The sequence below is a fragment of the Oryctolagus cuniculus genome, chromosome 6 (assembly GCF_051225735.1).
Source record: "Oryctolagus cuniculus isolate XC-2025 breed Fujian yellow rabbit chromosome 6, ASM5122573v1, whole genome shotgun sequence".
In the NCBI taxonomy this organism is placed as follows: domain Eukaryota; kingdom Metazoa; phylum Chordata; class Mammalia; order Lagomorpha; family Leporidae; genus Oryctolagus; species Oryctolagus cuniculus.
In genome coordinates this window covers 8,339,638-8,364,975 of record NC_142872.1, presented here as the reverse complement: position 1 = coordinate 8,364,975, position 25,338 = coordinate 8,339,638, and the positions used below count along the sequence as shown (strand labels likewise).

Sequence of the window (25,338 nt, the reverse complement as noted above, 5' to 3'; positions counted from 1 at the left end):
TGCTGAGACTTGTCATAGAGATTCTACTGTATATGCTTAGTGATGGAGTAGGAGGGAGCAGCCTGCAAGTGGTGTACAGGTTTCTGTATGAATGGTTATCAGTTTACATCATATTTTATTAAATTCTATCATCATAGGGACCAGCATTGTGGCAGCCCGGACAAGAATTTGTAGTCAGAGCCGCCTAATACACACACTCATCTGTTTATTAAGTTTAAGAGATGCTTTTAAGAGGCCAGAGTAGTGATGAAACAGGGGAAGCCGCCTGCAACGTGGAATCACGCAGTGGCACACGTGCACGTCCTGGCGGCTCCACTTCTGATCTAGCTCCCTGCTAATGTGCCTGGGAAAAGTACCAGAAAACGGCCTAAGTTTTGGGCCCCTGTCACACACACGTGGGAGACCTGGAAGAAGCCCCTGGCTCTGATCTGGCCCAGCGCTGGCCATTGCAGCCATATGAACCAGAGGAGTGAACCAGTGGATGGAAGATTTCTCTGTCTCTCCTACTAACTCTAATTTTCAAAAGACCACCATAAACCCACAAATGCCTTGCACTGACAAATAACAAAATCTGTATCTAATTCAAGGGTAGACAGAGAAGGACCAAATAAAGCAGTGAAGCAGTAAGCTCATTCAAAACCGGAGAAGACCAAGAGAGAAAAAATGACCTTCTTAAGAGTCAGAGAGAAAAGTGCCCTTGAAAAGTGGCCTCCAACATACTAAAGAAAATTCCAGAAAAACTGCTGGCAAAAATACCGGAAAAAGGATAAGACAGAGGGGAAACAGTGAGACATGTAACAAACAGAAACAGAATGCTTTGCTAAGCAATCAATGACTTGAAGAAAAATACTATACTTCATTCAGAGACAGCAGAGAGAAAGATCACCTTGAAAATCCAATCAGAGGGGCTTGGCGCCATGGCTCACTAAGCTAATCCTCCGCCTGCAGTGCCGGCATCCCATATGGGTGCCAGTGCGAATCCCAGCTGCTCCTCTTCTGATCCAGCTCTCTGCTATGGCCTGGGAAAGCGGTGGAAGATGGCGCAAGTGCTTGGGCCCCTGCACCCATGTGGGAGACCGGGAAGAAGCTCCTGGCTCCTGGATTCAGATCAGCTCAATTCCAGCCATTGTGGCCATTTGGGGAATGAACCAGCAAATGGAAGACCTTTCTCTCTGTCTCTCCCTCTCAGTGTCTGTAAGTCTACCTCTCAACACAAAATAAAATTTTTTAAAAAATCCAATCAGAGCCAAAGAAAACTCAAGTAGATTTCTCAAAACCATAAGTAAATGACCAAACAAGCTTAGAGAAATAAAAGGGAAACAAAATTGAACACAGGCCATCTTCTGCTGCTTTTCCCAGCCCACCAGCAGGGAGCTGGATCAGAAGTGGAGCAGCCAGGACAGAAACAGGTGCCCGTTAGGGGTGATGGCGTGGCAGGTGGTGGCTTCACTGGCAATGCCACGACGACAGACAACAACCAATCCAGTTGAGAAGTGGGCAAAAGATCTCAGCAGACACTTCTCAAAAGAAGAAATACAAATGTCGAACAAACATGAAAAAAGCTGTACATCACTAGCCCTCGGGGAAATGCAATCAGACCCCCAGTGAGACATCGCGTCACCCCTGTCAGTATGGCTCTTGTCCAAAAGAGAGAAACGAACGCTGGCGAGGACGTGGAGAAAGGGGAACACTCACACACTGCTGGTGGGACATAGTGCAGCCACTACGGAAACAGCATGGAGGTTTAAAACAAGAAAGAAACAGACTTGCAGTGTAATCCTGCAATCCCACTACTGGGGTTGAACACAATGTATCAAAGAGACACCACACCACCATGCTTACAGCAGTGCTGTTAACAAGAACCAAAATGTGGAACTGACCAAGGTGTCCATCTTCAGGTGAACGGAGAAAATGTGGTGGAATACACAGTGGAATGTAAGTTAGCTACAAAAAAGAATCAAATTCTACCATTCGCAATGCAACAAATGCAATTGGAGGATACCACGCTGGGGAAATTAATTTGGACACCAAAAGACAAAAACACACGCTCTCCCTTATATGTGGGCACTAAAATAAGAAAGAAAAAACCGAAAAAGAAAGACAGCCTGTGTATACTGCTGTGAGGAGTTTTGTGAATCTTTGTTTTGTAACATAGTCAAACCAGTGGCACCACTATGCTCCTAAATCTGTGTATGTGAAATACACGGAAGTTGTTCACCTTATATAAATACAAGAGTTAGTTCACAAAGTTGTTACTGTAGTTTTTGTTTTGTGGTTTTTTTTTTTTTTTTTTTTTTTTTTTTTGGACAGGCAGAGTGGACAGTGAGAGAGAGAGACAGAGAGAAAGGTCTTCCTTTGCCATTGGTTCACCCTTCAATGGCCGCCGCAGCTGACGCGCTGCAGCCAGCGCACTGCACTGATCCAATGGCAGGAGCCAGGTGCTTCTCCTGGTCTCCCATGGGGTGCAGGGCCCAAGCACTTGGGCCATCCTCCACTGCACTCCCGGGCCACAGCAGAGAGCTGGCCTGGAAGAGGGGCAACCGGGACAGAATCCGGCGCCCCGACTGGGACTAGAACCCGGTGTGCCGGCACCGCAAGGCAGAGGATTAGCCTAGTGAGCCACGGCACCGGCTGTTACTGTAGTTTTAATGATCTGTCTTTACTTCAAAGTTTACTGTACATGGATGAAATGGCCATTTTTCCAGTCAATTACTATTTATAGTCCTTGCCTATATTCGCACTGAACGAGAATCTTCTTGTTTTTTACTTGTTAAACATTTTATTTGGTGGAACATTAAGTCCTTGACTATAATGCAAATGAAAAATACAAATACAGTATCTCAAAAACTAAAAAAAGAGAGGAGGGAGGGAGGGAGGGAAGGTAACAGAAGGAGAGGAAGGAGGAGGAAGGGAAATATTAGTATATTCTTCAAATTGTATCTATGAACTGCACTGGATCTGTTACAAACTAAACCTACTACAAATAAAAATTTTAAATTCATTAAAAATTCATATTATGAAAAAACTGTGCATAGACAAATTTTTTACAATGAAGTTATCTTTTAATTCCATTTTCAATGAAATTTTTGAAGCATTCTTTATATACATATATGTGTATACATGCATGTATATATAACTAATTTTTCCTCCCAAATACAATGTCAAAATTAGGAGGCTACACTCTTTTTCAGATATTTATGTAGAGACAAATAATTCATTTCTTTAGCAAACGGAAAAGTTATACAAACCATTCATATGAATCACAATTTTATTAGATCACATTTGCTTAAAACAAGGATATTTTGTGTGTGTGTATCTAATGCAAGTAATGAAGCAGACAGTAAAATACAAAGTTCATCTATGAAAAAGACATTACTGGTAGATATTACAGAAGAAAACTTTCCAGAGCTGACAAAAAATAGAGAGGGAAAGCTCACTACATCCTTAGAAAAGAATCACAAAAAAATTAATAAATAACTAAATAAAAATTTAAAAAAAGAAAAGAATCGCGTCACTATTTTCTGTTCTCCTCCACTTGATCCCAATCCACTGACAAATCTTGTCTTTGTCCATACTCACATCTCTTCTGTGAAACATGTGGTTTGGAAACAATTTCCCATGTGTCACTTCAGCCAGCCTTAGTTACTCTTTCAGTCATCAATTTCAAATTCTTTCTTGGGGCCAGCGTTGTGGTGCAGCTGGTAAAGCCCCTGCCTGCAACACTGGCAACCGACATGGGTGCCAGTTCAAGTCCCAGCTCCTCTGCTTCCTATGCAGCTCTCACCCCTGTTAATGCTCCTGCAGAAGCAAGAAGGCGGCTCAAGCACTTGGGTCCCTGCACCCACTTGGGAGAACCTGGAGAAGCCCCCAGCTTCTTTAACCATTTTGAGGGCTAATCTCAATCAATCAATCTCTCTCTCTCTCTCTCTCTCTCTCTCTCTCTCTCTCTCATTGTCTCCTTGTGTATGTGTGTGTGTCTAATAGTTCCTCTGTCTCTCTCTGGTTCAGTGAGTTAAGCCACCTCCTGCAATGCTTGCATCCCAGTCCTGGCTGCTCTACTTCCAATCCAGCTCCCTGCTGAAGTGCCTGGGAAGTCAGAGAAGATGGCCTAAGTGCTTGGGCCCCTGCCATCCATTTGAGAGACATGGACGGAGTTCCTGGCTCCTGGCTTTGGCCTGGTCCAAACCCAGCCACTGTGGCCCTTTGGGGAGTGAACCAGTGGATGGAAGCTCTCTTACTCTCTCTCTATCTATCTATCTCTCTCTCTCTCTCTCTCTCTCTCTCTCTCTCCCAACACCCTCACTCTGCCTTTCAAATAAATACAATTTCTTGAAAAAGATTTGAGACATGAACAATAAAAACAAAAATAAAATAAAATAAAAGATATCAAATATCAAGTCCAGGAGGATATTTTTAGAAACTGGTCATCATAAACAGAGTTATTTTAGGAATGCAATGATTTTTTCAATAATAGGAATTCAAATAAAACAGCATGGAAATAGTAGTTCAAAAAGGGGCTGGCGCCGTGGCTCAATGGGTTAACACCCTGGCCTGTGCCAGCATCCCGTGTGGGCAATGGTTCTAGTCCCGGCTACTCCTCTTCCAGTCCAGCCCTCTGCTATGGCCTGGGAAAGCAGAAGATGGCCCAAGTCATTGGGCCCCTGCATCTGTGTGGGAGACCCAGAAGAGGCTCCTGGCTTGGGAGTGGTACAGTTGCGGCCAAATGGGGAGTGAACCATTGGATGGAAGACCTCTCTCTCTCTGATTCTCCTCTCTCTCTGTAACTCTTTCAAATAAATAAACAAGTCTTTTAAAAAATAGTTCAAAAAAATGCTTGATTATCTAATCAAGGGAAGGCATTTAATTTAAGATCTATGCTTGACTTATGACAATGATGAATTAAATGAAATATGGCAATACTCACAAAATGTATTTAAAATTAATAAATAATATTAGAGAAGAACCAATAGCAATCACAAAAATGGGGAAGAAACAAGACTGCCTAATGTCACCATTATTTCACACCATGCTGGAAGGACTTGTCAGTGAAACGAGACAGAGCTGAAGAGGACTATGCCATGTTCATGTTCAACAGTGCTATGAAGGCACTGTTATTTTTGGAGAAGAGGATACAATGATACAACCTGTAAAAAGCTCATAATAATTGACATCATACCATGTTAGTAAAATATTAACACAAGGGATTCAAAGCATAATACTAAAACTAGACTGCTTTTTCAAATCCAAATTTTTTCATACACTTGTGTCTAACATCAGATGAGTAACTCAACCTTTTCAAACTTTTGTATCTTTCTACGTAAAGTAGACCTAAATTTGTACCTAAATCCAAAGCGCATGCCAGAATTAAAGAACACAGAGGTTGGCAAGTGAGCAAAGAACGTCCTCTTATGACTATTAATTTCTTACCTGCCAACAGTAATTAATTGGAAAATATGGGGGCAGATCTCATTTATAAGCAATAGAGAATTACGTAAAGGGAAATAGTCTTAAAATTTTACTGAAAACTATAAAAGAAAGTTGACTCCATGCACCACATTCCAGAATGAATAGACATTGTTTTAAATAGACTATTTCCCCACTCAACTGCTCTACAATGAACATAGTGCCAATCAAAATTCCAAAGGCATCTGCTACAGAACTGGAAATACTATCCTGATGATCACCTAGCAGGAAAAAAAATCCAAGAATACACCAGATCTTTCTTTCGCTAATGCTAAGCAATGAGGGGCAGCATTTAGCCTAGCAGTGTAACTGCAGCTGGGGACACCCACATCCCTAGCAGATTGTCTGGGTCACACGGTCCCAGCGCCACTCCCAAGTCCAGCTTCCTGCTGACCTGCACCCCGGGAGGCAGCAGGTGGTGATTCAAGTATTTGGATCCCCATCACCCAGACTGCATCCCAGGCTCCTGGCACTAGCATGGCCCAGCCCCTCCTGGGAATAATCCAGCAACTGGAAGATCTCAATATCTCTCTTTCACTCTGCATCTCAAATAAAATACACAAGTAAACAAATTTTTAAAACATGAGTAGCAAAAGGAAAATTATCATGTAGTTTAAAATATATTAAAAAGCCACAGTAATTAAAAATGAGTGGCACTGTGAAAGCAGACAAATCACTATACTAGAACAGAAGAATCTATCAACAGACCAAAATAAGCATATGACAAAGGCATCAATTTAACTTCAGACAGACAGGCTGGGAGAGCAAGCAGACGCCTCAGCCACCCACAAGCAGCTGGTGATGCCTGCCAACAGGCGACCGCAGCTCCTGGGGAGAGCACCAGCCCACCCAATCCACCCTGACTCCTCCCCAGTGACAGAGGGCAGCGCCCTCTCCTGCTCCGGTGCCCAGGTGAGAAGGCACTTCTGCCCCTGCTGCAGGGGTCGGAGGCCATCGCTCCCAAGGGGTGGAGGCAAAGATCCTACTACTACCAGGGGGTCTCCTGCGCCGAAAGAGGCACAGAAAGCTCTCGGCTACCTCGTGCCTTCTCTTTTTTTTTTTTTTTTGTATTATTATTTTTTTGACAGGCAGAGTGGACAGTGAGAGAGAGAGACAGAGAGAAAGGTCTTCCTTTGCCGTTGGTTCACCCTCCAATGGCCACCGTGGCTGGCACGCTGCGGCCAGCGCACCACGCTGATCCAATGGCAGGAGCCAGGTGCTTCTCCTGGTCTCCCATGGGGTGCAGGGCCCAAGCACTTGGGCCATCCTCCACTGCCTTCCTGGCCACAGCAGAGAGCTGGCCTGGAAGAGGGGCAACCGGGACAGAATCCGGCGCCCCGACCAGGACTAGAACCTGGTGTGCCGGCGCCGCAAGGTGGAGGATTAGCCTAGTGAGCTGCGGCGCCAGCCTAGTGCGCCTTCACATATGCATCCACTCTGGCCCCTCTGTTCACAAAGCAAGCTTAGACTCACCTGAACACATGTCAGAACCTTGAGGCCACGTCCACATGACACAGTTGGCCACCTGTGAGTGGACACGGCCACAGCATCTGGTGCTCTATGCATCCCCTGCCACAGCGACCATGACTGTGCGCGCACTCTGTGTCTGTGTATTTATCTACTGTGGACATGTCACATGCACGAAACCGTACCCCAGGTCGCCTTTCATGACTGGCCTCACATTGCAGGGTCCGCGTGTTGCAGCACGCGTGTTCCAGCACACGTCAGCCCTTCCTCCCTTCTCAAGGCTGAGCAGCCGTGCGCAGCATGGACAGGCCACGTTGTACTGCTCCGTTCATCCACTCGTGGGCATTTGTTCAGCTTATTTCCACCTGTGGCCATGGTGTCCAGAGCTGCTGCAAATCCTCACCTCGCAATCGCTGCAAACCTGGCTGCACCTGTCTTTCAGGTAGCAGGTGAATGCTGGCTCATCCAACAGGTCTTCGAGACCCCCCTCCTGGTGCAGCGCCCTTGTCACTGGCCATCCTGCTTTTCAGCTGAGCACTTCTCCTGTCTTAATTCAGGATGGGAACCTTTTCTCTCCCAACAGTGATGAGATATTTATAACATCACTCACAGGCCATAAGAAATGATCAGCTTAAAAATTAGCCTGCTGTGGCCGGCGCCGCGGCTCACTAGGCTAATCCTCCGCCTAGCGGCGCCGGCACACCAGGTTCTAGTCTCGGTCGGGGCGCCAGATTCTGTCCCGGTTGCCCCTCTTCCAGGCCAGCTCTCTGCTGTGGCCAGGGAGTGCAGTGGAGGATGGCCCAGGTGCTTGGGCCCTGCACCCACATGGGAGACCAGGAGAAGTACCTGGCTCCTGCCATCGGATCAGCGCTGTGCGCCAGCCGCGGTGGCCATTGGAGGGTGAACCAACGGCAAAAGGAAGACCTTTCTCTCTGTCTCTCTCTCACTGTCCACTCTGCCTGTCAAAAAAAAAAAAAAAATTAGCCTGCTGTGGCATTACCGAATTTCAAGTCCCACCTACAACTGCCTTGGCTGATTCTGTGGGCCCCAAGTGGCTCAAGGGCAAGAGGTCCCCCATCCCCACCTTGCATTATTCTGCTTGGTTGCATGTTGAGTCCTTACCTCACTGCATCCCTCTCTCTGTGAACAGTTTGTGGTATAAAAACAGATATTCAGTAAATACTCATTACATAAACAAACACAACAGAACACACTGGTTCCTGCCTGCTAGCCTGACGAAGATCTACAAGAACCCTGTTTGTCAGGAGACCTCCAATTGGGTGCAGCGAGCTGTGCCATCCACTGCTGGAGGGAGAACCCAGCGTTCTGTGGGTAACTTGGTGCTAAGGACCCAAGAGCTGAAAATTCAACCTATGAGCATTCCTTAGAGAGTTCACCAACAAAGGCCTATCACGCTAAACAACACAAGAATTCCCAAAGTTTTGTACAATAGACTTTTTTTTTTTTTTTTTGACAGGCAGAGTGGACAGTGAGAGAGAGAGAGAGAGAGAGAGAGAAATGTCTTCCTTTGCCGTTGTTCACCCTCCAATGGCCGCCACAGCCAGCGTGCTATGGCCAGCACACTGCACTGATCCAAAAGCAGGAGCCAGGTGCTTCTCCTGGTCTCCCATAGAGTGCAGGGCCCAAGGTCTTGGGCCATCCTCCACTGCACTCCCGGGCCACAGCAGAGAGCTGGCCTGGAAGAGGGGCAACCGGGACAGAATCCGGCGCTCCAACTGGGACTAGAAGCTGGTGTGCCGGCACCACAAGGCGGAGGATTAGCCTACTGAGCCGTGGCGCCAGCCACAATAGACTCTTAATTCTATTTTCCATGAGCTTTTTGAAATATTCTCCTATTCTTGGTGCCATCTACTTTGTGTGTGTGTGTGTGCGTGTGAGTGTGTGTGTTAACTAAAGAATAAGACCTCAAATACGTAGACTAAGGGACACTTTAAAAAAATTTAATAGCCATGGGATGAATGCCTATAAAATCCACCCACAGGAGAAGCCCAGTCCTGCAGGCATCCGTACGAGGAACTCAATGTGGCCACCCAGAGAGGTGATACGGACATGTCTCCTAGTTTCAGGATATACTCCTGGACTTTTTCCAGTGCAAGTATTAAGGCCATGAGAAGTGTGCCAAGACTAGCTAACACTGGATTTAAAAATGACACCTATGGTGATGAGAACAGCAGAGCAAGAGATGACAAGACCATAATAAAAATTATGGGGGATATGATCTCACATAACATTTTGTGGACTTTTTTCTCACAGCCTTCATTCTCAAGCCTTCTGGAAGGTCTATTTTAGAGACCAGCATTGTGACATAGTTGGTAAATCTGCCACTTGACACCCATCATTCATACGGGTACAGTGCAAGTCCTGGCTGCTCCACTTCTGATCCAGCTCCCCACTAACCGCCTGGGAAAAGCAGCAGAAGATGGGCCCCAGCCACTCATGTGGGCAACCTGGAAGAAGATGTTGGCTTTGTCCTGGCCCAGCCCTGGCCATTGCAGCCATCTGTGGAGTGAAACAATGGATAGCAGACAGAGATCTCTCTCTCTCCCTCTCTCTCTCTCTCTCTCTCCCCCTCTTTCTCTGTAACTCTTTCAAATAAATAAATCTTTTTTAAAAAATGATATATTTTAATAGCAAAAAACGCAAATAATCTCAGGTGAAGTAATTTAGCTCTTATCTTGAAAACTAGACACTAGCAATACACTGTCAATGATTTTCCCAGATTCTACACAATCTCCATGTTGGCAAAGATCTTTGAATGAACGCTGTAAAGTACACGAATATCTCACACCTTGGGATCCTTTGGGATTCAGTGCACCAAGCTGTGGGCACACAGGACATCTGCACAGCACTGTGTCCGTCCTGCCTCCAGGCCAACCTGAATTAAAACTTCCTTACGAAGACAACACTTCTGCCTTCTGTTGAACACTACGCAGGTGGGAAACACATGAATATCCTTTGGCAACAAAATTGTGAAAGTGTAGAAGACCAAGGCTGCTTGCAAAAACACGCGAGGAGGACTGGAATGGGCAGGCATGGCGGTGCACTGGGTTAGGCTGTTGCCTGCAACACCAACATCCCATACTGCTACCTTTCAAATAAGTACATCTTGGGGAAAAAAAAAAAAAAAGGACCAGAATGTAACCAGAAAGGAAGCTGCACAACCCCAGGCAAGGCCACCCTGGCAGCTCTGGATGCTGACAAGGTCAAAACAAGGCTGTCAAGTCCAAGGAGCGTGTGGGGGGCACGTGGTTCCGGAGCAGCCGCTCGTCGGGTGAGGAGCAGGGTGATTCCGGCTCTTGGGTACTGGGGGCTCAGGGAGGACACCAGGTCAGCAGCCCTGCAGCCCAGGACACAGGGACTCTGCGGACAGGGAGAGCTCGTGGCTTGGAGGCAGCAGCAAGGTTGGGATGGACATGGGAAACCCCCAACCGCCTGCCCTCGGGCTAACGGTTTAAGCTTCCACTCTGACTCAGGGAGGCGTGCAGCTGCTGCCCAGGCCAAGGCCAGCGAGGGAAGAGGGCAGGTGAGCCTCTGGTCCCAGGAGGCAGGAGACAGAAGGCAGTTCTCCCAAGACAGGCACAGGCCCACGCTCCCAACGCGAGGAGAGTGGATCCAACTGAGGCCTCGGAAGGAGGTACTCCCCGAGGAGACGTGAAGACAGACAAGGAGAGCGAACCCTGTGTGTGGACAAAGCACAGTGGCACATTTGGGGTTGCAGAGGTAACCCAGCTAGGGTGAGGCCTGAGGGCCTGAGCGGTGCTCCCATCTCAGCCGAGGGGAAGGAGGAGCTGATGGGGTGTCCAAGCCAAAGAATGACCTCACAAACGAGCAACTTCCAAGCAACGGAGCTGAGCACAGTGGATACAGACAGAAGGCCAAGTTTTCCTCCTGACACATTTCTCAAGCATCATCTCTCTCCCATTTTGAGGGTTTTCCCCCTTGCCTTTGGTGTTGCCTGAGAGACTGCCAGGTGTGGTGCACTAAGGGCACGGTCATGTGGCAGCAGGTCCGACCCCAGCAGTGAACGGCAAACAGCGCTGTGCAGCCCACGGGGGCTCACAGTTGAAAACCAACTTCAAGTTCACTTAGGGATTCGTTTTGAAGAGTCAGTCATTCTTCCCTGGTCATGTTCAAAGTCGGGGACCCCTGCCTGCTCATGAGCAAACGCTCAGAGGTTATTTGAGATACCTTACGGCTCATTTTAGAAATCAAGGAAGCCGGAGAACCACAGGGCAGAGTCGCTGGAGCGAGGTCTCCCTGTGTGTCAATTAACTGCTTCTAACTGGGACGGTGCTTCAAAGAACCAACCCCAGATCTCCCAAAATAGCAAGTGACTGGCCATCCCCCCTCCCACATGTTCCTAACACTTGATCCTGCTGAGAATGTTCCAATCTTAGAGAAGCATCAGCCTGTCTGCGCCTTGTACGCCTCACCTGGGGCCAGAGGCTCCTGGAATACCCATGCCGCACTCCCAGCGTCTTCTTCCGGCTTGGGGATTAGATCTGCCTTTCTCTTTATTGGTGTCCTCTCTCTGATTCCTGAACTCGCTCTGCCCCAGGCCCGGGACACCTAAGGGCCTCGGTGTTCTCAGAAGCAGGCACAACGCGGCCCAGATGACAACAGAAATAGCCACCCGTGATGACAACGTTCTGTGCACCTCCTCACTAGCTGCTGCATGACCACAGAGCTCTGCGGCTCGAAGGAGAAAGACGTGATGAGGTCATCGGGAGCCTTAGTCAGTCTCTCTAATTGCTAGCACACACTTCCAAGGTTTCCAATGGAAACCCTCATTTTCAGGAGATTATAACTCGGCACATGTGAGCCACCGTCGACTTCCACTTGACGTGGACCGCCCCGGGCGTGGGAACATAATCAGCTCACCCTGAGCTGCATAACGAGCAGCAAACATAAACTCAAACCTCTCACAAACGGCCCTGCTTGAACATGACATTTCACGTGAGAGGCCACTCCTCAGGACCCCTCTGCCCTCCGTGCCACGGCCATCACCTCCGGCACTCACGGAGCATTCTGGAATCCCGGGCCGCACACACCGTCAGACAACCTCCTGGGCTCTGCAGAGACCAGGGTATTGCAGGCCACGTACCAGCTCCATTGTTTTACACGGAAACAGCCTGTGCGCTACGGGTTGTATTAGTACTGAATTTTTCAGACGTGGATGTGAACCCGAAACGCGATCCAAAAACGCCTTGTGCGGCAGCGTCTGCACTTCCTCGCTTCCCTGGCACCGTTCTCCCGGTGCTGACTGGAGGCCACAATTAACCAACCGGCTGCCCTTGGCCAGCCTCATCTCGGGGCATTCAAAGCTCATCAGATGGCTCCCAACGTGTCGTTACTATTGCTAAGCAACAACTCACAGGGTCCAACCCTGACTGAGCAAAGCAAATGGCTCTCACATAGTCTGCAGCAGCCACTGGGCACAGACCCAGCGGGCTGCCAGGGGAAAGCAAGGTGGACAGGCCGCGCCGGTGACAACGGTAATGATGGCAGTGGTCTGATTTCAGGACGTGCCCGTACAAACGGCAGCCAGCAATTCGCAGCCCCACGGAGCAGCCCCAGCGACACGGCAGGCTCTCTCCGCCTACTCATACTCAGCACTGTGCGAAGGCAGGATTCAGTGCTCAGATGCAGGAGTTAATAATCTTGCTGTAAGGAAGCTTGCCCGTGCGCAAACTATGGAAACTTCAAGATTCCATCTAAGTGTTCATGTAGAAGAGAGAAGAGGAGTAAGACTGCCCTAGGAGAGACCCCTTGAGCGCGGACTTGGGGTTCAGAGCAGAGGATGGGGGAGAGGACAAGTCCCACCCGAGTGTACCTGTGTCAGCAAAGGTAAGGCCCAGGGAAGTGTGGGTTCTCGGGAGGCTGGAGTCCCCCTGGGCGGGCACTGTGACATCACGGGGTGTGGTTCTGACGACATCAGAATTCGTGTGGTAACAAAATCCTCCTGGGGTTTCCTCCATAGCACACGGCGTCCGAAAGCCTGGGAGGGTGAGGGACGATGACAAGAGCCCAGGTCCCCACCCCGTCCAGCCAGTTACGTCCAAGGAGGACTCGGCCATTCAGTTAACTGGGTGTGGCCTCAGTTTCCCCACCCACAGAGGAGGACAGACCAGGAGTCATCTGCAAAATTCAGTAACAGAAGGCGGCTTTGGCCAACAAAACCAGACATGAAAGTTGAAGATGCAAAAATGCACCCAAGGGCCCGTGCATCCCCCATGACACGCATCTGAGGGACAGAAGGAGGGGTCGTGTGTCATGCAGGAAAGGGCCACCGTGGCGGCCACCTCGAGGGGACATCAGAGTTCCTCGTGTCTCCCAGCAAGAAGCAGGGGGAGAGCAAGCCAAGGTGGACATGCCGAGCCCCGCCCTTCTCCGTGTCAGAGTCTCTGCACCCCCCACTCCCCACTCCCCACGGGCAGCAGACACGTCACCAACTTCCAGTCAACCACTGCAAACTCGTGTAGAGCATAACCCAGGCCCTACAAGGGAATTAACCCAAGCCTTAAACAGAAGCGAATAAGCGGACCTCTATGGACACGTTGTTGAGTGTGGCTGGCCCAAACACAGCGACAGCGGAGGACATCAGAACCCTGCATCTACCATCTTCCCTCCAACCGCCGGACCTGGAACTGTGCACTCTCCCCCCACAAATCCTCTTCACTGCACGGATGGCTGCCAGCACCACACTCAACATGGGACACTGAAGCCCAGAGTTTTACCCTTGTGCCCCAAGCCCCACCGACAGGCGGTGGTGGGCACGGCGCTGGAACCCTCATCCTCCACGGGCCTCTGGCTTCACCCCAGCTCCTGCGACAGCCATGAACTGGCCAAGAGCCAAGGACTGCAAACCTCCTCACCTCCAGGGCACTGTGGCAGCTGCTAGGAAGCCTGGCTGCATCAGAGGTTCTCCCCCAGGGCTACGCAACGGGACCACCTGGGAGACGGTTAAACCCCCGAGGGCCAGGCTGGGATGCAGACAGACTGGAGCAATCGCTCAGATCAGAAGGAAGCCCGAGCCCAGACATACGAGCCCTGCTGGCGTGGTGTGGAGGGTGAGGAGCTGGCCTGTCAGGACACTTCCTTATCAGAGCTGTGCCACAGTTGCTGACCAAACAGGCGGGCCCCGGGGACGATCCAGCTGCCTTGGGGACCCGCAGGGCAGGAAGCCCTCACCTCTAAACCCAGGGCTTCAGATCGAGACAGAATGCTTCTGAAACCTTCCACGATTTTTTTTTTTTTTTTTGACAGGCAGAGTGGACAGTGAGAGAGAGACAGAGACAAAGGTCTTCCTTTTGCTCTGGGTTCACCCTCCAATGGCCACCATGGCCGGCGCACCGCACTGATCCGATGGCAGGAGCCAGGTGCTTCTCCTGGTCTCCATTGGGGTGCAGGACCCAAGCACCTGGGCCATCCTCCACTGCACTCCCGGGCCACAGCAGAGAGCTGGCCTGGAAGAGGGGCAACCGGGACAGAATCCAGCGCCCCGACCGGGACTAGAACCCGGTGTGCCAGCGCCGCAGGCAGAGGATTAGCCTAGTGAGCCACAGCGCCGGCCCCAATGAAGTCTCCAATTACCCCTCTCATAACCCAGATGGCTCACAGCCTGGGTCAAAACAGTCACCATCCTTGCAACCCTTGCAACTTTTAGCAAACTCTCAATCTGTTGTTTAATTTTTAAAACAGGGCTCACAGCAGTTCCTACCTTAAAGGCTCCTCTGAAGAAATGAGATAATGCTGCACCCAGGACTCGGCATATAGAAAATTCTCGATCGATGGCACCTGCCACTATTCTACCATCATCATCACCTTCCTCGTCAGCACTGGCAATGAATGCAGTTGTGAGTCTTTCGCGAATAGGGTACCACACCGAGCACAGCTTTCCTGGGAGAGAGGAGGGGACAAAATGAAAAGGCCGTGGTACGGATTCTTACCCTGTCACGTGCGCGCGTGTCTGTGGGGAACAGCTCGGCCACACTGGCCACACTGGCCCCGGCAGCCCTGGGCCCTGCCTGCTCCTGCCACCATGCACACTCGCGCCCCACCCTGCATGCTCACGCTCCAAGCTCTTTGTCTCGGGCCACGGGGGACACGCTTGTCCCCACGCAAGCAAGAAAGCACTACAGAAGCCACAGCACATGCACGCTTCCAGGGGCAGAGTCTTCAGGGCTAAATTCAGGACGACTTCGCTCTGGTTTTTTGGTTTTGCTTTTATATGAGAGTGAATGACAAGGAAACAGACACACGGGCTGGGTCCGACAGCGAGTCACCGTCCCTCGGTGGCGAGCCCGGTTCTGGTTCTGTCTTACTTACCAGAGTGTCCACAGCAGCAAAATGCTGCAGTGAGGTGTCAGAGAGTCACTGCAAAGATAACAGAGAGTCATAGCCAGAGAACAGATCGACAGATGCGTGTTTGGACCAAAAAGTATTTGTTGTTCGTCAAGAGCACCCCTGGCTGCTCTACAAAGCAGGAAGAAGTGAGTCATCAAACTCTCATTAAAAAGTCATGCTCACGGAGTAGAGGAATCAATACTGTTAAAACATCCATACCACTCAAAGCAATCTAAAACGTCAATGTCATTCCTACCAAAAGATCAATGACATTCTCCACAGAGCTAGAAAAAATTCCTACAGTTCATAAGGCACCACAAAACAACCCCAAAAAACCAAAGCCATTTGGAAGAAAAAGAACAAAGCAGAGGCAGTACACTATTTGAGTTCAAAATATACTACAAAGCTATAGTAATTAAACCAGCATGGCATTGGCATGAAAATACAGACCTAGGGGACAGAGTAGGGAGCCTTGGGGTAAACCTACACATCTATAACCAAGAATGAAATAAGATCTCTCCACATCACACACCATCCCACACAACACTGAGCAAAACAAAAACAAAAACAAAAAAGCACCACCAACAAGAACAAAACCCCCTGGACTCAAGATCTCCAGGAAGACCTGAATGGATGAAGCTTTCATATGAAAATGTGAAGTAGACGCTACAGGATATTAGAATGGGCAAAGTTTTTATTTTGCATAAGACCCAAAGGCTGCCACGACAGCCACGTGTGCTCCTTGGGCAACGTGGAAATAATTCCTAAAGCTGCATTGTGCTGGGGTTACCCCAGATGGAGTCTCTTGCCACCAGCTCCTTTGTCATCACACTGGCACCCATGTGGGATGCTGGCACTGCAGGCAGTGGCTTTATCTGCTATACCACAGCGCCCTGGGTAGTACTTTAATTAATTAAGTAACCTGAAAGGCAGAGTTAGAAGCACAGAGAGACATCAATCTTCCATGTGCTCCCCAGATGGCCGCAACAGCCAGGGCTGGGCCAGGCCAAAGCCAGGAGCCAGGGGCTGTTCCAGGTCTCCCACGTGTGTGCCGGCGCTCAAACACCTGGGCCATCTTCTGCTGCCTTTCCCAGGCCATTAGCAGGGAGCCGGATTGGAAGTGGAGCAGCCAGGACATGAACCAATGTCCATTATGGGGTGCCAGTGGTGCAGGGAGTGGCTTCACCCACTACGCCAATCCTTGGTAATATTCTTAGAAGAAAGCACCTTGATTTTTCTGGGTCACTTGTGCTTGATTTTCAGGTGATTATTCTGTGCACCTGCAGGCATTCTTGCCTGTTCCTTGCAGGTGCTGACCCCGACAGGGAGATCTTGAATGGTGCCTGCTCCATGAAATGGTTGTTTGAGTCCAAATAGGAGGGCTGAGGAGGACCAGGTGAGGCTCCTGTCTCCTTGGGTCTCAGCCATGGACAGGCCTCGCTGCTTCATCCAGGATCTGCCACTGCCCCTCTTCACCCCTGTCCCTGGAAGCAGACCTTGAGCCCGTGATAGGAGGGCGAGGAGTCACCAGCAGGCACAGAACGGGGCTAGAGAGAGAGGCGAGGAGAGGAGAGGAAGGGAACCTCCCACAGGCCAGGAGCTCAATCACTGGACAAGCTCTGGAACGGCACACAAAGCACAGCTCTCGGATGACTGTGCCGCGGGGAAGGAGGCAGGGCGTTTGTCTCCCGCCCCCCTGGGCGCTGGAGGAGGACGGCCTTTGGTTCTTCTCGGGTTGCAGGTGCAGAGGCTGGGCCAGGTGTTTCGCCCAGCAGTTAAGACAACCGCAGGTATACTCGCATCCCATCTGAGTCATGGCCCCACTCTTACTTCCTGCTATTGTTCACTCTGGGAAGTAGAGGTGATGGTGCGATAGTTAAGTCTCTGCCACCCACGTGGGAGACCTGGAATGAGTCCACGTGGGAGACCTGGAATGAGTCCACGTGGGAGACCTGGAATGAGTCCACGTGGGAGACCTGGAATGAGTTCCAGGCTCCTGGCCTCGGCCTAGATCCAGCCCTGGAAGCTGCACTTAATTGGAGCTTAAATCAGCAGATAGGAAAAGCTCTATCTGTGGGGGTGTCACCATGCCTTTCCAATAAGTAAATGAACATTAAAAAAATAGATGCCGAGGTTGCTATGGTAGAGGGTTGTGCACCTGCGAAAATGCCAGGCGGTCAGAGGGGGGTTGGGTGAACATGTTGGGCACATCGAACGCAGTGCATAGGAGACAGTCCATTGCATCTGGTATGAGAGATGTATACAAACACATTTGATAACCACTTTGTGATTTAAAAATTAAATCATATGTGACATCTTCAACCAGGATTTCCAACTATTATTACCAGAACTCTGTGTGTGTGTGAATTATAAATTAGCTCCCTGCTAATGGCCTGGGAAAGCAGTAGAAGATGGTCCAAGAGTTTGAGCCCCTGCACGCACGTGGGAAACCTGGAACAGTCCATGGCTCCTGGGTTTGGCCGGGCCCAGCCCTGGCTGTTGCGGCCACCTGGGGAGCGGATGAAAGACTGATCTCTGTGTCTCTCCTTCTAACTCTGCCTTTCAAGTAAATTACTTAATTAATTAAAGTATTATCCAAGGTCCCAGTGCTGTGGCACAGCCAGTAAAGCTGCTACCTGAGGTGCCAGCATCCCATATGAGCACCAGTTTGAGTCCTGGCTGCTGTACTTCCGATCCAGCTCTCTGCTGTGGCCTGGGAAAGCAGTAGAAGATGGCCCAAGTGCTTGGGCCCCTGCACCCCTGTGGGAGACCAGGAAGAAGCTCCTGGCTCCTGGCTTCAGATCACCCCAGCTCCAACCGTTGCAGCCATCTGGGGAGTGAACCAGCTGATGGAAGACCACCCCCCCGCCCCGCCTCTCCTTCTCTCTGCATGTAACTCTTTCAAATAAATACATATTTTAAAAAATAACAATAATCAAATATTACCCACAAAAGTCATAGGGAAGTGACTCCCTGGTCTCCCAGCTCCCGGGTCTCTGCCCTCAGGAAGGAGACTCCCCGGGGGCGCGTGTGATGCCGAGGCCGCAGGACCAGGGGTCCCGAGGCCGCCGTTGCTCGGGGCTGCTCAGACTGAGCCCAGCAGGGCGGGCAGGTGTCAGGGCTGCCCGGTGTGGGAACTGAACACGGGGAAGAGACGGGTCAGCGCAGCCCGCGGTCAGCGTCTGCAGCAGCTCCCGTGTCAGCCCCTCTTCCTGCTTCCTCACACGCTCCCTGCTGCTCTGCTAGAAGGGCGGGAGAACCAACACGAGGGTCAGCGTGGGGGCCTCCCCAGACCCAGCTGGCCCCTCCGGACTGAGTGCCCCTCCTCCTCCAGGCAGGCCACTGCCCCCGACAGATACTGCCCTGCAGCCTGAGCTTTGCCTCCTGGACCAGGGAAGCAGCACAGGGCGGGATGAGGGACAGCCTCCCCTCCCCTCCCTTCCGTGTTCCGGAAGCCCAGGGCCTCCTGTCGACGCTCACACACCCTCAGCCTGGGGCCGCCTGGCAGCAACAGACAGCAGCAGGCCAACAGCCACCATGTCCACTTCCGGCCTTGTGCTCTATGCACCTGCTATGGCTGACCAAGCTGGAGGCCCCTCGGCCCAGTGTGGAATCGCCTGCCTCTCTGCCTGGGCCCATGTGGTCTGGACGATGCCATTCAGTGGCTGTCAGGCCTTGGGGTCTTATGTACAAGCTCTGTCTCTACATGGGCTCTAGCTGGACGCCAGGCACTGAGCGACCTTGGGTCAGTGGAAAATACCAGCTCCTACTGAAATGCCCACCTGGACTCTTGAGATGGAGCAAGGCCTGGCCACGCATGTATTAGCTACTTGTGTCCTCGACACAGAAGTCCCACCTGCAACTCGGGTGGATTCCATGTGTGGATTGAGGGGTGGGAGGTGGGTCTTATTCCTTTTATACAAGGAAATTTTCAGAAAACACTGATCAGCAGGCCCTACCCCTTATCGACTGAAACCCAGTGTCTACAAGGACAGGAGACACTCAGGGCTCTCCAGGTCGTCGGATGCGTGGGGAGGGTTGAGGACCACGGGGCTCTCCTGGGGGCTGCTCAGCCAAAACCAAACTGCCTTCACAGAGAGAGAGGCGGTCACTCTGTCCTCACGAGTCCAGTTCTACTAGAAAGTGGCCGTGTCCAACCCCGGGGAAGCAGCAGAGGGGAAACTCGTCTGGACACGGAACTTTCTAGAACACTCAAAGAGCCCCAAAGAACTGCTGCTTTAGACGGAGCGATTCCTCATTGTGTGTGTTGCTCTGGGAGGCAGACATCGCGGCACGCAGATCTCCTCTCCAAGTAAGACAGATCTTCTGGTAATTTCCCCAAAGACGAAGACTCCAACGATAATGAGTTTCTAATCACCAGAAGTGCTCGAGTGGGACCAGACGATTATCTAGAGGAAGAGATGGGCTGAAGACCTCAGAGAGGCTCCCCGGCGGAGACTTTGTGAGTTAGGCTCAACGACTTCCAACTTCGCCTCTCCAGGAATCGGGAACCGTCTTCTCCCTCCCCCCGGGCCACGGCAAAGACAAGCTCCCACGTTATCAACTGAGTAATAACAGCAGTGGTAACGAAAGGACAAAGTATTTCTTTCATCTAACTTGCTATGACCTTCATCGTCATTTTCAAGACTGTACACAGGAATCGAAGACATTGTTCTTTCAAAATGAAAAAATTAAAGTCAGTCATATCAGGCAGCCTGGATGTTACACTTATAGATTTGTGGAAACTCAGGGCTAGCACACTCCGTGCAGTCTTGACTTCCACACACCTCGTGCATTCGTCTGTCAAGAAGTCAGGCAAAGCAGACAGCGGAGGTCCAAAGCCCCGGGGGCCACAGATCGCTGCAGAGCCAGTAAGGATTAGCAGGTCCCTGTCAGACGCCCGTCAACTCTTGGAAAAACCTCCAGGGAGCTCTAGTCCCTCTCCTCAAGAAATACCCAGGCACTTCAAAAACTAGGGAAGGGAGGGGACACGAAATTAAAAAAATAATCTGCTGGTGCACGAAGTTCGAAATCCAAGCTGAGTGTTTCTATAGCAAGCATTTTCATGCACCTTGCTAAAGATGCCTGGTACGCATGGGTTCAATGCAGTTGGCTGCAAAATAGACCCATCTTTTAATTCTATTTTCCATGAGATTTTGGAAGCTCCCTCGGCTATAAAATGTTAATCATTCTGCTAGTCATTACTCTCCGTAAAAAATAAGCATTCCATGAGGTTCCTACAGCTCCAGCCCCACAAAAGCAAACACTGCAGGCGCCTCTGGGCTCACCTTTGCATTCGCAGCATTCGGACAAGCTGCCAGCCACGTAGCTTCCGCCTACCAGGATTTCTTCCTCTTTCACAGAAGAAAGGGAATGGGGTGGGGACTTCTGGAATAAACAATTCCTGCCAGAGCTTAAAGGTGAGAAGAATGCTCAGTTTCGAGCAAAGACTTCAAAAACATCAAAGACATCGCCCTGAACTGACCTCCCCTGCATTTGACTTGAACTTGGAGCAAACGATAAAAAAGAAAAGCATTTCCTTTCTTCTGGGCGCCTGGTCACTTGTTCCTGTGGCTTAATTGTGATGAATGGCTTAGAGCGCTCCTTCAGTTCTACCTCGTCTCCTTTTCTTTGCTTAGCGCTTACTTCAGTTAGAGAGTTTGGAAATACAGGCCGGCGCCGCGGCTCACTAGGCTAATCCTCCGCCTAGCGGCGCCGGCACACCGGGTTCTAGTCCCGGTCGGGGTGCCGGATTCTGTCCCGGTTGCCCCTCTTCCAGGCCAGCTCTCTGCTGTGGCCCGGGAGTGCAGTGGAGGATGGCCCAGGTGCTTGGGCCCTGCACCCCATGGGAGACCAGGAGAAGTACCTGGCTCCTGGCTCCTGCCATCAGATCAGCGCAGTGCACCGGCCGCAGCACGCCGGCCGCGGCAGCCATTGGAGGGTGAACCAACGGCAAAGGAAGACCTGTCTCTCTGTCTCTCTCTCTCACTGTCCACTCTGCCTATCAAAAAAAAAAAAAAATTAAAAAAAAAAAAAAGAGTTTGGAAATACAGATTCTGATCGTCTTCGGCGCCAGAGCAGATGATATGAGATGCCTCTGAGCAGCCAGGGGAGGCGTGAAAAGCTGCCTCTCTCTCTGTTCACTGGCTGTCCCCTCATCCATCCGGGCCTCACGGAGCCGCCTGCTCTTGGCCTTATAACAGCAGTTGCATCAGCAGCCTTTGTCACTGTGATAAAACTCTGTGTGGAATTTAAGTTTACAGGGGAAAAAAAAACACATGTTGTCGGATGCCTATTAATAAAGCTTATTTTAATAACTTGGGCGAGAAGATAACGGCACAGACGCACTGTTTGATTGAGGTCAGAGCATGACTGTATCTGAACTCCGTATCTGTGCTTTGAAAGCACAATGTCTCCCCCAGTGAGAATCCAGTCTGGTGCTCCACCACCCAGGAGGGCTGATCACAGCCTCTTGTCAAACAGCTGGAGGCCCAAACGACACAGCACTGTGCAGGGCTGAGGTGGGGAGAAGCAAACAAGTGCCACAGGACCCTGGCTTAGTCAGCGCTTTGTTACTAGGACAAAGTACGCGAGGCAGGCTAACTTTACGAAGAAAAGAGGCTGGTGGTGACTGACAGTCGCTGAGGTTCACAGTCCCAGACGCAGTAGGCCCCGTGGCTTCCTGCCTGCTGGGGGCCTTCTTGCTGGCACAGGACCTCACATGTCCAGCTCACCTGTTAGTCTCTCTCCTTAGAGTCCCCAGGGTTCAACCACGGGAACTCCATCCGAATGACCAAACCCAGTCCACTCCCTTCCCAAAGCCCCTCTGAGCACATAGTCAGACTCACTTCTGCCTTCTGCAGGGCACTAACATGAAACTCTGGATTGTAAACACAGTGTGCGTTCAGGGGCCAAATCAGACTGAAGCCACAGCAGACGCCAGGAGAGAAGCTGCCCGGCCTCCAGCCTCCCTTAGCAATCCTGAAGGTGCCTCCACGCACGGGACTCTAAGCATCCGAGTCTGAACATGTCACGGCTTGAATACATGGGAGCTGTCCTAAACGCACGTTCAGTGCACAGTGGCCGGCAGCAACGGACCTGTCTCCCAGGTTCCTGACAAAACATCTATGAAGTCATGAACAAGGTAACAGCTCCCAGCGACACTGAAACCCTGCTTACAACCCAGGGGAAGAGCAGCTCATGCAAACCCTCTGAGCGAATTTTGATTCCTCGCTGTCGACAGACACAGACTGTGCTGCCGGAAAGGGGGCGACTCAGCCGCCTCAAAGAAGCCGGAGCTGCTGGTGCGGCTGAGCCCAGGCTCACAGCCGCGGCCCTGCAGGCCTGGTGCCGCGCGAGGTGGCTCAAGGAGGGCATCTGGACGGGTCCCGCTCCCCCGGAACCACAGGCGGGAAGCAAAGGGCGGAAGGCGTGGCTCATTCCCCAGAATCAGTCAGCGAGTCCAAAGGGGAGGCGTTTTGTTTGAAGCCTCCGAGATGGACATCTGTGAGGCTGCCCACGTCCACACACCGTCGGACCAGACGGTCAAAGACCTGCGATGAACGCTGGGGGGCGCTGCTTGCTATCTGCGTGGGCGGTGGGTGTGGGTCTGCAAGGGGTATCCACTCCAGCCAGCAAGAGAAGGCCCAAAGCCAGATACCGATGGAAACACACATCAGGACAAGGAGAGAGAAGCTGTCCCGGAAAGCCAGACAAAGACCGTCACGGTACGCTGGGGTGGAGACCAAGAACCTATTCACCTCCCCATCAGCTAGTTCCCTGGACACTGGAGGAATTAGCCTGTTCTGAACAGGGACAGCACGCTAGACTGCACTAGGGACCCCAGTAGCAGGTATCTGACTCAACTGAGGTAAATGAGCTAGGCTGGCCTGTGAGTCTCCAAGAGAGGGGAGCTCTCCACCCCTACAGTAGGGGTGACTCCCGCCCTCACACCATTTCAAGGGCTCCCGTATGTCCCCCTAGTCCTGAGAGCCTCTGCACCTCTTACTGTGTTTTCTCTTTAACATTTATTTATTTATTTGAAAGGCAGAGTTCCAGGGAGGGAGGGGGAGGGAGGGAGAGAGGTAGGGAGAGAGAGGGAGGGAGGGAGGGAGGGAGTCTTCCATCTGCTGGTTCACTCCCCATATGACTGCAACGGCTGCAGCTGTGCCAATCCAAAGCCAGGAGCTTCTTCCACTGCATTCCCAAGGTCATATCAGGGAGCTGGATCAGAAGAGGAGCAGCCAGGAATTGAACTGGTACCCATATGGGATTCCAGTACCCCAGGGGGAGCCTTAGCCCACTAAGCCACAGCACCAGCCCCTGTGTTCTCTCTTAATTCAGCAAGAATCTGACCCTGTTTGGTGCACCCCAAGAATGCCGACGGACACAAGGGACACTGAAAATTATTTCCAACAGGCAACCAGAAGAACAGACACGTATGAAAGAAGTGTGAGGTTTGAAGAGACGGAGCAAAAGCCATGATCAAAGAAATATAAGAAAAAAATGGATGGTGTTATAATTTTAAAAAGGACATAAAAACAACTAAAGGTGTGGACCTACAAAGACAGACACTCCAGAGTTAGTGTAAGGAGCACCCGTCATCCCCAAAAATGGAGCCATTTATTCTCTTGAAGAAACACCAGGAGCCCCACAGGCAGAGAGGGGTGAAGAAAACCAAGAAGACGGTCAGAGCAGAAGGCTGGTCACCAGAGAGCTGAGGTTCCTGGGAGAGAGAAACGAAGGCAACTAAAGCAACTGGAGGGGGAGGGGGAGGGGGAAGAGAAGGAAGCAGCAGCTAGAGAGAAGGGGGGGGGAGAGGGGGGGGGGAGAGGGGGGGAGAGGGGGAGAGAGAGGAGGAGAGAGAGAATGCAAAGAAAACACGCTGGCAGATCCTGCAGCTGTAAGGTTCTGTCCAAGGCCCAGCGACACTCACAGAAATGGTCCAGCAGTCCATGTGCTTATCTACAGAGATGCAGGAACAAAATCTCACCAGGACCCAGGCAGGCACCAAAACTGACCAGCAAATGAAGAAAAATTAGACTGCTTCCAAATTATTAAACGTTCCACTCCAAAAGAGAAATTTTTTAAAAATCCTAATTGCTTTTAGTCACCTTATGAAGGTATAATTTATATTAATGAAGTGTATTTTCCATCTACAGTTCAGTGGGTTCTGGCAAATGCTTACAACTGCCTATATGCCTCCTCAATCGAGATTCTGGACATTTCCACCAGTCAAAGAAGTCCCCTCATTTTTCTTTGTCATTGCCACCACTCCTGTCCAGTCCTGACATGGTTTTTGTCACTACAGAATCATTTTCTCCGCCCTAGAGTGTCATCTCAACGCAGGGTGGTCACCACGTTCGTCGTACCGACTTTGGCATGGTTCACTCCTATCATGGTTTTTATATTCATTCGTGTTCCTCATGTATCAGTAATTTGTTCCTTTTTATTGCTAAGTAGGAGCTCCCGGTATAAATACATTACGATTTGTTCATCTATTCATATGTTAATGGATATTTGGCTTGTTTCCAGGTTTTCGCAATTATGCATGAAAGCGCTATGAACGTTCATTTATAAGGTTTGTTCTAACATATGTTTCCATTTCTCCTGGGTCAACACCAGGTTGCATGGTTCAGTTTCTAAGAAGCCGCCACGCTGTTTTCCAGTGTCTGCATCATTTCACTTCCCACCAGCAATACACTCTATCCCGAGTTGCTCGCAGCCTGAGCAGTGCCCTGGGGTTGAAGCGTGCTGGTGGACGTGCAGTGGTAACTCAGGGTCGGCACCGGCTTTCCCTGATGGCTGCTACTTCTGAGGACCACTTCACATACGTTTTGGCTACTGTCTATCATCTTTCAAGAGAGATCTGCTCCAATCTTCTGTTCATTCTCACTCATTTATTTATGTATGCTCTACGCAAATCTGCTGATACATATGAAATCAGAATATGGGACTCATCTCATGATGCTAACATTGATTTTCAAAGAACTCACAGCTTTATCGGAGACTCACAACTGAATTAACAAACAGGCGAAAGCC

General features: G+C 50.6%; 1 long non-coding RNA gene across 15 annotated transcripts in view; it reads right to left on the bottom strand.

The window, feature by feature from the left end:
- Nucleotides 1–25,338, bottom strand: part of LOC149126003 (uncharacterized) — a 611,412-nt gene that overhangs the window by 543,065 nt on the left and 43,009 nt on the right. For 13 of the 15 annotated variants that reach the window (XR_016235120.1, XR_016235111.1, XR_016235110.1 and 10 more), the window contains exon 2: nucleotides 14,672–14,850. The exons of 1 other annotated variant lie outside the window; for it this stretch is intronic. This is a non-coding gene — a long non-coding RNA (uncharacterized LOC149126003). Of the gene's footprint in view, nucleotides 1–8,881; nucleotides 9,451–14,671; nucleotides 14,851–25,338 lie in introns of those variants that run through there. One more of the 15 variants, XR_016235127.1, reaches the window with a different exon arrangement.